This window comes from Pristiophorus japonicus, unplaced genomic scaffold (genome assembly GCF_044704955.1).
Source record: "Pristiophorus japonicus isolate sPriJap1 unplaced genomic scaffold, sPriJap1.hap1 HAP1_SCAFFOLD_49, whole genome shotgun sequence".
Lineage (NCBI taxonomy): Eukaryota > Metazoa > Chordata > Chondrichthyes > Pristiophoridae > Pristiophorus > Pristiophorus japonicus.
In genome coordinates this window covers 4,910,923-4,924,707 of record NW_027254395.1, presented here as the reverse complement: position 1 = coordinate 4,924,707, position 13,785 = coordinate 4,910,923, and the positions used below count along the sequence as shown (strand labels likewise).

Genomic DNA, 13,785 nt, shown 5'->3' with positions numbered 1-13,785 from the left:
TTCTTCCACTCATCTTTCTCGCCGTTGTACATGTGAGCGAGCATTGGTAGCATGGACTTGGCATTGGCTGCTTTCCCCGATGAACTCGATGTACTCAGAACAGAATGCCGTTGGGGAGCGAGATGCACTCAGGGGACTTCTGCACGTCCGGGCTGGTCCTGCTCTTCTGTCTGCCGGCCAGGGATCCATTATCTGCCCGCACACTCTTAAGCTGCGTGATGGCCAATTCAAGAAACGTGATATCCACGAAGTTGCCGGCCTCACGGATTCACTGTTGTGATTGTCCAAATGGTACCCTTCCACCTGCTCAGCTTAATATCCTAAAGCTAAGTAAAGAACCGCCATCTGCTTTATTGGGCTTGCTACATACGGGCTAAAAGAATATTCTCCTGAATGCAATTGAGGAATTCTGTGCCGTCTAACTGTTACACTGATTGCATCCCAGTGAATATTAGAGTAATAAATATCCAAAATATTAATGCCTAATATTTATGCATTTGTCTGACATTGGCAACTAATTTCTTCTTCTATCTCCCTCTGACTGTTTGGGAACCAATTATACACTGGCAGCAGTGTACTTACTCCTTTTTGACCTTAAGTAGAACCCATTTAGACTCATTTGTAGATCCTTCTAACATATCATCTTCTCTCACAGCTTTATATTTTTTGTAATCTACATTGTCACGCACTCCTTCTTAACCCTATCTCTGTCTTGTTGAAAAACCTTTAACCAGTAATGTTGGGTTACATATGCTGCGCTCTGTATGCCCTAAGATCACTAAGATAAAATAATTTAACGTGTCGATCTGTGCCTTCAACTTCTCTGCCTTATTCACAATACTCCTTGCATTTATTAAGATGCCATTAGGCACGGCCAGACTCATGTTGTGTGTAATATCCAATCTTTAATGCTCTGTCTTCCGAACTGCCTTGCGACACATCTAACATCTATATCTAGCTCTGTTCTTCTACTTTCTGATTCGATGCTTTACCTTCCAATGAAGAGGTGACAGGAAGGCTGTTTCCAATGGGGTTCCGCAGGGTGCAATACTCAGTCTCTTGCTTTTTGTGGTGTATATCAATGATTTAGACTTAAAAGTAGGGTGTATGATTAAGACGTTTTCTGATTATACTGATGCTGAAGAGCAATTACTTAGCAGATGGGTAGAACAGTGGAAAATGGAATTCAATCCGGAGAAGTATGAGGTATTGCATTTGGGAAGAGCTATCAATCCAAGAGAATGCACAATCAATGGTAGGACACTGAGACATGCACAGGAACAGAGGGTCCATGGAGTGCATGTCCACAGATCCATGAAGGTAGAAGGATAGTTCGTGAAGAAAGCATGCAGGATACAGATATTTCTTAGGTGAGGCACAGAATATAACTGCAGGGCGCTTATGCTTGAAAGGAATTACACACTAATTGGGCCACAGCAATGCAGTTCTGGGCGCCATATTACAGGAAAGATGTGATTGTACTGGAGAGATTACTGGGCAGATTTATGACTAGGTGAAAATTCGACCGCTGAATCAACATTGCACCGAATTATAATTAATTTTACTTTCCAACCTCAGCAACTTATTTGGACCAATTTTATTTCATAATATAAACGGCGACACAGCACCATAATAAATGGCAAAATACAGCGGATGCTGCATATGGAATTGTTCAATGAATGCTGGAACCGTTCGGCAGGTCAGGAAACATCTGTGACCAGAGAAACATAGGTCCATGAGCTCTCGGAAGAACTAATGTTTTGCAGCATTAATTCAGAGAATGACAGGTCCTGTGTGATTTTCCTACCAAACGTTTTAAGCTGCTTCAAAATAGCACAGATAAATTACTAGCAAGCCCATACAACTGCAATGGTTGATACAGGGATCGAACACGCGAATTTAGCCAAATTAGCATCACAATCTAACCAACTGAGGTAACCAAACTTAATGTGAATGCTTTAATTCAACATGTTTTTTGTCCAAGGCTTATATTTTCGAGACGTCTTAAAATCCTGGATCTATCGTTCAACTACCGGCAAAAAACGCTCTTCATTCAGCCTGCAGCTATCAATCATTCAATACCCTATTGGCAGCTGCTGTGCAGATATTACTGTAAAAAATTACCAAATCCAACAGATTATGACATTCGCATCACACAAGTGCCAGGCAAGATTGAAACCTGCGCCGCATGACATTCAGCGTCATGACATCACATATTCCCCCACCAACAACATCCTTGGGGTTACCATTCACAACAATCTTAACTGGAAGATCATCATCATAGGCAGTCCCTTGAAATCGAGGAAGACTTGCTTTCACTCAAAAAGTGAGTTCTCAGTTGAGTGCAAAGTCCAATACGGGAAATATATTCGCTGTCACAGGTGGGACAGACGTTTCTTGAAGGAAAGATTGTGTTGGGAGTCTGGTTTGCCGCAAGATTCTTTCAATGCCTGCGTATGCTTTGTACATGCTGTCGGCGACGAGGCTCGAGTTGCACAGCGCCCACCCGCTCTTCCTCCACTAACGGCGGTCTTTGGCCAGGGACTCCCAGGTGTCGATGGGTATGTTGCATTTTATCAAGTAGACTTTGAGGGTTACCGTGAAACATTTATCTGTCCACCTGCGGCTCGCTTGCCGTGTTGGAGTTCTGAGTAGAGCGCTTGCCTTGGGAGTCTTGTGTCAGGCATACGAACAATGTTGCCGCCCTACGAAGCTGGTGGAATGTGGTCAGTGCGTCGATGTTCGGGATGTTTGCCTGATCGAGGACGCGAATGTTGGTGCATCTGTCCTCTCAGGCGATTTGCAGGATCTTGCGGAGATGTCGTTGGTCGTACTTCTCCAGCGAATTAAATCATTTAAAAGATATATATTCACAGTGGCAGCTGGTGATTCGTGGTGTTCCACGTGGAGGAAGTGGAGCATGAATGCCGGCAATGACTGGTTGGGCCAAATGGATTGTTTCTGGGTGGTTGGTAATGAAGACAAAAGGTGAAGACTGCAGGCGATATGTACTGGTCAGGTTGGCAGAACAGTGGCAAATAGAATTAATTCCAGACAAGTGTGAGGTAATGCACATGGGGTGGTCTAACAAAGCAATGAAATAAACATTAACGTGTACGACACTGAAACAAATGGGCATTGGAGTGCAGGTCCACCGTGGAATGCTAGACTTTATTTGTCGAAGCATTGAATTAAAGAACTAGGACATAATACTTGAATTGCATAAAACACTGGTTTGGCCGCAGTTGGACTACTGTCTGCAGTTAAGATCACCACATTTCAGGACAGATGTGACTGTACTGGAAAGGGCGCAGAGGAGATATACAGACATGTTGCTTGGACATTAAAATTTAGGTTTTGTGGAAACATTGCAAATGCTAGGTTGGTTTTCCTTGTACAGAGTTGGCACATAATTGAGTTGCATTTAATTATGAGGTGCCTAGATAGATTGTGTTTCCCTTGGCAGACGGGTCAACAACTAGGAGGAACAGATTGAAGAATTTGTGGGGTAGGGGGGTTAGATGAGCAATGAGGGGAAATATCTTTACCCCGCGGAAGTCTGGAAATCGCTGCCTGAATGGCTGATAGACGCAGAAACCGCCACATATTTTAAAAATACTTGGATGTGCAATTGAAGTGATATAAGCTACAGCGCGAACTTTGCGCTGGAAAGTGGGAATTAGTCTGTAAAGCTCTTGGTCGGCCGGCGCGGACACGATGGGCTGAAATGGCCTTCATCCGTGCTGTCAATTTTTGCATTTCCTACATTACAACAGTCATTTTAAAAGTAATTAATTGGCTCTGAACCGGTTTGGGAAGTCCTGAGGTGAATGTCGCTGTAGGAATGCTAAGTTTTTTCGATTTACCGCGTCCGAAAAATCATATGGTAATAAAGCCGGTTAGGTCAGTAACCCCAAGGTGGCGGTTACGATCCCCGTACTTGCGATTTGTTTTATTATTTTATTTGGCGTGGGGCGGGTGGGTTTGCGAGTATCTCACAAGTTTGTTATATTGAGCAGCTTTAACATTTATGAATGAAACACGCACGCGACCTGCAATTCTGTGAAGCAATGATGAAAAACCTTACTACTGCCGGGAGCTCATGGACGTGCGGAGTGTTTCCAGAATTTAATGAACAATTCCATATACTCCGGAATTTTGTGACTTTGCGTATTTCAATCAGTGAATGGCTCACTGCCACTGATTGGTTTGCAGTGCAAAATATGGTACCGATATAAATACAATTCCGGTGGGTAATCGTTAATTCTCACCATTAGTCTGCATTCTAGCTGTTAGTTTGACACGTTGCCTAATTGATAAGGCGTTCGACTTCCTTATAAATGCTGATGTTTCAGAGGGGTCGAGTCCGAATGTGGTCGTTTGTCAAATCTTGTTCAACTTTATCAAATCAGATCATTTATTAACTGAAGGTGAATAATTGAAGGATGATTTCTATCCGAATATTGCATGGCTCTTGATTAAAAGGCATTTTTCTTGCTGTTTCCGATGAGTATTTCACATCGATTTTTGCAAATAGTTTCCATCAAATGAACATTTACTAATTAATACCGATAAATTATTAGTGTTTCCAATTCGAACAACAACTTCGCGGCAATCAGGGCAATACAGGCCACTGGATGGAATTGTGATCTGATTCTGGGCCAGTGATATCCACAGGGGGTCGATTAAAAAAATATACAAGAGGAAATCACTGCGAGCAGAGCTCGATCCTGTATGGGTAAAAGCCATGAATTCCCAAACCAAGGCCTTCACTACACATCCATCGCAGCTACACAATGGTGCTGTCTAAATAGTGCAATGGTCGGTGCATAATAACAGACCGTTGACCTGCATGCTTTCCCTAATGTATCTCCCAGCCGATGTGAACATTAAATCGTGAAATCGTAGAATCTCACAGCACAGAAGGAAGCAATTCGGCCTAAATTGAAATGCATTACTTATTTGGAAAGATTGAAAAGACTGATGAGCTTTTCTCTAGAAATAACAAGGCAGATACTGACATTACCATGATGAAAAGTTTTGATCGGGTTGACGTAGAGGAAATATTTGCTATTGTACTCGAGTACAGAATTAGTGGTCATAAATATAAGCCACTCACCGATAAATTCAGTAGGCAATTCAAGGTCCACTTCATTAACAAAGGGTCGTAAGAATGTGGAAGTTGCTACCACGAGCAGGAGTTGAGGCAATAGCACAGATGCATTTAAGAGGCATGTACCTAAGTAAATGTGTGACGTAGGAATTGAAGGATATGCTGACGATGAAGTGAGTTAGGGCCGGAGGGCACACGTGTGCAGAATGAACTCCTGCAAAGCATGTTGGAGAAAGTGCACTCTTTACGTGGTGCAAATTTTAAATGACATCATAGAAAATGCTTTTTAAACAACAACAAAAACTTCAATATATATAGCGCTTTAATGTACTGAAACGTCCCAAAGCGCTTCACAGGAATATAATGGAATAAAAATTTCACACCGAGACGCATGAGTAGAAATTAGCACAGGTGACTAAAATTTGGTCAAGCAGATTATGGTTGATAATAATGACGAATGCTGTGCACTGCTGGAAGATATCAATGAACTGATCAGGTCGGCAGACGGGAGGTTAATGAAATTCAGCTCGGAGAACTGTGAGATAATGCACAGGAGCAGCCATGATTATATCGAATGGTGGTGCAGTCTCGAAGGGCCGAATGGGCCACGACTGCTCGCATTTTCTATGTTTCTAATGTTTGCATTTTCGAGGGTCAAAATGGACTTCTACTCTTCTTGGAGAAAAAGTTCAAGAAACTGATCAACTTCTGCCGTTCCTATGCCTTCGGCTTGAAGTGTTAATGTTCTGAACCTTTCCCTGGGTAAAAGTCTGAAGTGGCAGAATGGCCTCCTCCGAATTCTGTTGAACAGGATAGTGCGCCTCCTCGTCATCTATGCAGCAGGAGTTCATATAAAGCAAGCTGATAAATATTACATGTTGGGACACTCATATGTGTAGAGGTGCAAAGTACCTTGCAGTGCATGTCCACAGAATCCTTGATTGTAGTAGGCGAGGTAGATAAGATGGTTGAGACGCAACATTGGATAGTTGCCTTTTTAGCTGAGCCATAGAATATAAGATCGGGAAAGTTTTGCTTGAAATAAATAAAGCAACTAATTAGGTGCAGCTAGAGTATCGCATGCTATTCAGGTCACCGCATCTGGCTACCCGAGCTGATCGCACTCGTGAGGATACAGAGTTGATTTACGCAGGTGATGTCTGGAATTGTGAACGTAGCTATGAGGAAAGATTGCAAAAGCTGGACATTTTTTCTTTGGAACAAAGGAGGCTGAGCGGGGGAACGTATCGAAGTGAATAAATGATGAGTGGCCTGGATAGAGTGCATACAATGGATGTATTGCCCTTAGCAGAGTGGTCAACAAACTGGGGGCATAGATTAATGTAATTGTTTGGAGGATACACGGGAATTGAGCCCAAATGTTTTCACCGAGGGGCTGGTGTGATTTTGGAACTCACTGCCAGGTTTTGGAACCCACGGCTACGGACCAAGAGCTAGGCAGTGGGATTAGTCTGGATAGCTCGGATTTTATTCAGAATTTAGGTCAGGATCTAGTGTTTCTTGTGCCGCACAGTGCATTTTGCAGCAAATCAGTACTTCAGAGAAGGGAAGCCGTGGACCCTGCATTTCCTGTTAAACAAGTGGCTCCCATCCCATCCACTGTTCCTCTGGGTTGTCTTAGCTCCTGAGTCTCTCACAGAGGAGCAGGAGCAAGCCATCGAGCCTGCTACATCAGGACAGGATGAATCGATTAACGCAATGAGCCAGTTGCAAATTACAAGAGGAAGCCATTCAGCTCCTTGAGCCTGTAATACAAGAATAGTGGATCGTCATTCGGCCTCTCGTCCTGCTGCATAGATGACGAGGAGGCACGCTATCCGGTTTAACAGAATTCGGAGGAGGCCATTCTGCCCCTTCGGACTTTTACCCAGGGAAAGGTTCAGCACATTAACACTTCAAGCCTAAGGCATAGGAACGGCAGAATGTATCAGTTTCTTGAACTTGTTCTCCAAGAAGAGTAGAAGTCCATTTAGACCCTCGAAAATGCAAAATTAGAAACATAGAAAATGCGAGCATTAGTGGGCCATTCGGCCCTTCAAGACTGCACCACCATTCGATATAATTATGGCTGCTCCTGTAACTCTACATCATATTCCCGCTTTTTCCCCATAGCCCTATCTGTCTTTTTTGTTTCGATATCAATCTATCTCTCTCAGACGTATTCAGTAACTTGGCCTCCACAGCCTTCTGTGGTATAGAATAACACAGGTTCACCAATATCTCAGTTTAAATAAATACACATTTCGTCCATAGATTTCCTACCCCATATCCTGATTCTGTGACCCCTTTAACTAGACATCCCAACCAGGGGAATCATTCCCCCCGCATCCAGTCTATCCAACACTGTGAGAATAGTAGTCGATTCTATGAGATCCCCTCTCATTCGTCTAAACTCCAGTGAATACAGTCCTACTCTATCCAATTTCTCCAAAGTCCTGCCTTCCCAGGAAACAGTCTGGTGAACCTTCGCTACATTCTCTCCATGGCAAGTATATCTTTCTTGGGTAAGGAGACCAGAACTGCACGCAATACTCCAGGTGCAGTCTCAACAAGGCCATTTTAATTGTAGTAAGACAACCTTGCTCCTGTATTTTGGTCATGTCTTCACGGAGGAAGAGACAAATAACCTTCGGGAAATACGAGGGGACCAAGGGTTTAATGAGAAGCAGGAACTGATGAAAATCCTTATTAGGTGGGAAATTGTGTGCGGGAAATTAATGTGATTATAGGCCGATAAATCCCAGAGGCCTGATATTCAGCATCCCAGAGTACAAAAGGAAGTATCCCGAGAAATAGTGAATGCATTGGTGATCATTATCCAACAATCTATCTACTCTGGATTAGTTCCGATGGACTGGGAGGTAGTTAATGTAATACCACTTTAAAAAAAAATGTAGAGAGAAAACGTGAAAATATAGACCGGTTAGCCTTACATCAGCAGTGGGGAAAATTGGGAATCATTTATTAAAGATGAAATAGCAACGCATTTGGAAAACAGTGACAGGATCATCCAAATCAGCATTGATTTATGAAAAGGGAATCATAATTGACAAACATTCTGGAATTTATTAAGGATGTAACAATAGACTGGACAAGAAATAACCTGTGGATGTGGTGTGTTTAGACTTTCAAAATGCTTTTGACAAGGTCCCACACAAGAGATTAGTGTGCAAAATTAAAGCTAATGCTATTGGGAATAATGTACTGACGTGCGTAGAGAACTGTTTGGCAGACAGGAAGCAGAGAGTCTGGATAAACGGATCCTTTTTAGAATGGCAGGCAGTGACTAGTGTGATGCCACAGGGCTCAGTGGGGGGGGGGGGCAGCTATTAACAATATACATCAATGATTTCGTTGAAGGAATTGAGTGTAATTGCTCCAAGTTTGCAGATTACTCTAAGCTGGATGGCGGTGTGAACTGTGAGTAGAACGCGAAGAGGCTGCGGCGTGACTTCGACAGGTTAGGTGAGTTGGCAAATGCGTGGCAGATGCAATATAATGTGTATAACTGTGAAGTTATCCACTTGGGTGCAAAAACACGAAGGCAGAATATTTTCTGAATGGCGGCAGATTAGAAAAAGGGGAGATGTAACGAGACCTGTGTGTCATGGTATTCCAGTCAGGAAAGTTGGCATGCAGGTGCAGCAGGCGGTGAAGAAACCAAATGGTATGTTGGCCTTCATAGCTAAGGGATTTGATTATAGGAGTAGGGAGTTCGAACTGCATTTGTATAGGGCCTTTGTGAGGCCTCACCCCGGATATTGTCTGCAGTTTAGGTCTCATAATCTGAGGAAGGACGTCCTCGCTATTGAGGGAGTGCAGTGAAGGTTCAACAGACTGATTCCCGGGATGGCAGGACTGAAATAAAGAGAGATTGAATCGACTGGGCCTGTATTCACTGGAGTTGATAAGTATGAGAGGGGATCTCATACATCCATATAAAGTACTGACATATAAAATGTGTCCCCTGAGTCTGGACTTTCCGATGTTGGGGAAGTCCAGAATCAGAGGACATATTCTAAGGATAAGTGGTAAGACATTTCGGATTGAGATGAGGAGAAACTGCTTCACTCAGAGACTTGTTAACCCGTGGAATTCCCTATGGAAAAGAATCGTTGATGCCAGTTCATTGTATCTATTCAAGAGAGAATTAGATATGGCCCTTATGGCTAAAGGGATCAAGGGGTATGGTAATAAATCTGTAAAGGGGTACTGAGTTGAATAATCAGCCATGAACTTAATGAATGGTGGTGCAAGCTCGAAGGGCCGAATGGCCTAATCCTGCAACTATGTTCTATGTTTCTATAATTCTATGTTTCTTCCTACTCAAATCCTCTTGCAATGAAGGCCAACATACCATTTGCATTCCAAACTGCTTGCTGCACCTGCATGTTTGCTTTCACTGACTGGTGGACAAGGATACCCAGGTCCCTCTGTACTTCGACATGCCTGAAGCCATAATCATTTAAATAATATGCTGTCCTTATGTTTTTCCAACCAAAGTGGATAGCTTCACGATTATGCACGTTCTACTGCTTCTGCCATGTGTTTTCCCACTAACTCACCCTATCTAAGTCGCCTAGCAGCGTCTTTGCCTCCTCCTCGCAACTCAAACTAGTTTTGCTTCGTTGGCAAATTTGGAAATATTACAATTGGTTCCCTAATCACAATCATTTATATGTATTGTGAATAGCTGGATCCCAAGCACTAATCCCTGTGGTGCCCCACAAGTCACTGCAGGCCACTGCACTCTCCTTGATTAATCCATGTATTTCTCAATGAACACTTATTCCGCCCTTAGAATGTTTTGCAACAATTTTCCCAGAACCAAGTTTAGGCAGACTCCATCTGCCCTTTTATAATTTTTATGCAAATGTACAACATTTGAACTCTTTCAGTCCTCCGGCACCACACCTGTGGTTAGAGAGGAATATAAAATGAATGCTAGCGCCTCTGTAATTACCTCTTTTGCATCAGTTAGCAGTCTGGGATACAGTTTAGCTAGGCCTGGGGAGATATCCACATTCAATGCTGCTACGTTCCTAAATAATTCCAATCTCACTATATATCTTTCATCTAATATTTCACACTCCTCCAACCTGAATGCAATGTGGCATCGCCACTCCCTTTTCTGAAAACAGATGATCTTTGTCAGGAAGAACTATTTCCAGGCCATCGAACATCACGTAAAATTTACATTCACAATCTATAATAGGCCTGACTCTTCCTTTAGATAATGTCTTGCATTAATGTACATATAAAACATGTTCTGTGTTTCATTGATTTTACATACAAACAATTTTTCCTGTTCTCTCTTTGCTTTCCAAACTTCCTTTTTAAATTTTACCGCCACACTTTCTGTATTCCGCTCGGGTTTCTGCAGAATTGAGCCCTTGGTGCTATCAAAAGCCTCCCCTTTTTGCTTTAACTACCCAGTATGCCACTTTAATTCCTGGGGTTTTAGATTTATTATTCCCACTCTTTTTCTTTAAGGGAACATACTTGCTCTGTACCATCAAGTTCTCCTCCTGAAAGGCCTCCCACTGCTATGAAACTGATTTACCTTCAACAGTTGTTTCCAGTCGACTTTGGCTAAATCATATCTCAGCTCAATAAAACTGGATCCCCCCCCGAATGAAACTTTGTATTCCTGGTCTATCTTTGTCCTTTTCCGCAACTACACAATATCTAACTGAATTCTGATCATTCGCAGCAAAATGTTGTCAAATTGATACTCCTACCACCTGCCCAGCTTCATTCCCTCACTACAAGTCCAGAACCTTTGTTGGGCTTGCTACATACTGGATGAAAAACACATTCTCCTGAATATATTTTAGGAAGTATTCATGCTCAATACCTGTCACATTAATTATATCCCAATTAATATTAGGGCAGTTGGAATCGCGTTGGTGTCACAGATTCGTTTTGCACGTAATTGAAGCTAATTCTTGCGAGTCCGAATATTGTATTTGCCTCATCACAATAAATAACATCTTGTTATGAATTTTTGCTGATTAGTTGCCCAGTTTCACAAGTTGTTTGGCTGATACACTCAGAATAAGGGGCCGCCCATTTCAAACTGAGATGTGGAGACATTTCTACTCTCAGGGACTTATAAATGCCTGGAATTATTGGAGGCTGGGTCATTGAATATATTTAAGGCAATGATGGACAGATTTTCGAGCGATACTGGATTAAAGGATCGGGCATTGAAGTAGAGCTGATTCCATGATCGTGTCAGCCATGATCTTATTGAATGTCAGAGCAGGCTCGAATGACCATATTGCCTACTCTTGCTCATATTCCTTATGTTGTTTTGTTCACATTTAGTTCATGTTCAAAACAAACACTGGAAATCATTCGGCATCAACCCACAGATTGAAGCTGTGATTTACGCAGCGAGAGATAGCATCGGCACACATGGCGGAATAGACAAGAGAGGTGGTTCGATTTAAAACGGCTTCAGACTCCAAAAGGCAGTGACAGGAATCTGATTGATAGCATTCAGTGGAGGGAAGTCGGTCGTGGTGTATTTGGCTCCGTGGCTTCGCTGGTCAAAGCGCTTTCTTTCCAAAGGGGAAACCTGCGTTCAACTCCCAGCGGGAACCAGGCTTTTTTTTTTACAACGCACAATGGACGAATTTCTTCCCGTGTGAAAGGGGAACAATCCTTTTCAACGTAACTGCGGCTGCAGTCGCTCCTATTCTGGATTAACGCTCTATTCGCTGCAGGTTGTCGGTCAAATCCCACCGCTGACATAATTTGTCAGGGCTAAGTTTGGCCTCATCAAATAAAAACATGTTTTCTAAACAGTGCTGTGTGTGACTTTGCTGTGATCAGGGTCGAATTACCGGAGCTGATGTGGGGCGCCGTGATCGTATAGTGGTTAGTACACTGCGTTGTGGCCGCAGGAACCTCGGTTCGAATCCGAGTCATGGCAGAGTTTGCCTTTTATCTGCTGATGGATCATAGCAAAACATCAACCTTTACAACATGAAATAAATATTATTTTGTTGGCGGCAGAAACATGTTTACTCATTCAAACGCGCCTCTTGCCTGAGCTTTTTCTGCCTTCCTGAAACAATAGCCCTTTGCTTACAATTCTCCCCAAATAATTGTTGTGGCGGCTGCACTGGCTCCGTGGGCGAATGGAAAAGGCGCCTGATTTCGATGCATACGAAGTCCTATGTTAGTCGTTTAATTTACCGTGTGAAACTTTTTTTTCACTGTTCTGAATCTGTTTCAAAACCGATAATTTCTAGCGCTCTTTCACCTGAAGTAACGTAAGGCCTTCTACTGACAGAGGCTGATTGTTAATGTTCAACATTTTTGCAACTGGGTGCACAAGCGGTAAGTTCAGTTTGGCGCAGGGAATTTCTGTTTGGATTCAAAAAGCAGAAAGCAGAATGATTGGTTACAATGTTCCAGCAATATGAGGTAGCAGAGTGCTTGCGGCGAAGAATATTCCAATCAATTGTGCGCTATATGCGCGGATTCGAATATAATCAACGTTGAACATTTCATGCCTCTGTTTGTTTTTTTAATCACTGTAATCTTCATGGCCAAATTAAGCTTTTGCTCTAAGTATGCTGCACTCAGCTCATTTCACGTCAAAAATTATGAATGTGTGCATTAATGGGAAACATTTGTCGGATTACGGTGAGTGGGACTAATTCGATACCATTCGCAGGGAAACAGCACAGGCAAGGTGGAAGGAAAACCTTTCTTCTTCACTTTCAGTTAATTAGATTTCAATGCGTAATGAGTTTCGTTGTTTTATATCGGAGAATCTGCGGTCCAGCGATTTCATCTCGCGTTAGGATTTTCAGGGTTGAGCTGGGACAGATCCTGGGTGAAAATCCCACATTGTCGTCACTATGGTTTCGTCAAAAATCAACTTCTCACAGCCGATCGGCATTGCAAAAAAGATTAACGTTACATTAAAAGCGAGTGAATTTGGCTTTCTTTCCCACATTTTTCGAAAGACAGAGCTTCACTGGAGCAACGTTCCAACCAACCAATTGAGTAAACATGTAGGCACTTTGCAACTTTCCGAACTCAAATGTAAATTCAACAAATCGCATCCGAACCAGTGCTCCCGTTCTCTCGGACAGCAGATGCTGCTAATGGTTCTGCTTTTCACACGAACACCTGAGCTGGACCATCATTTGTTTCTTTACCGCCCTACTACCACCCATTTTAGCGAGTCACTAAATGGGCGAATATTGACAAGGTAAAACTCTTCCATTACAGTAATGTCATTATTGGCCATTGGCTGAGTATTTTGGAAATATAAGGTGTATTATATATTACGGAGTATATTCACGAGAGAAATCCCTTCCATATGAAAAATGAATCAATATCGGGTAATGAGCTGTGTATATTAGAATGTGACTGGGGACTGAGTGTTCAGCGATTGTATTCATAGAATGAAACAATCCGATCTTGCGAAATATGCGTTGTCTATTGGAACGTCAGTGAAACGTAAGTATCGGGGAAAGCATATGGAGAGGATTAATCCCTCCAATTGCAGTAATGTGTCAGAATTAGGTATGGGTGACGTATATTGGAAATATAATAATAACATAAGAAATCGGAGCAGGAGCAGGCCATAAGGCCTCTTGACCCGTATGTACACAGGTGTATTTCTC

The 13,785-nt window shown here is 42.6% G+C and overlaps 1 non-coding gene across 1 annotated transcript; it reads left to right on the top strand.

The window, feature by feature from the left end:
- The first annotated feature begins 12,002 nt into the window (after positions 1–12,002).
- Positions 12,003–12,074, top strand: trnah-gug (transfer RNA histidin (anticodon GUG)). Its single transcript has one exon. It is a non-coding gene; the product is annotated as a tRNA-His (tRNA).
- The last annotated feature ends 1,711 nt before the right edge of the window (positions 12,075–13,785 follow it).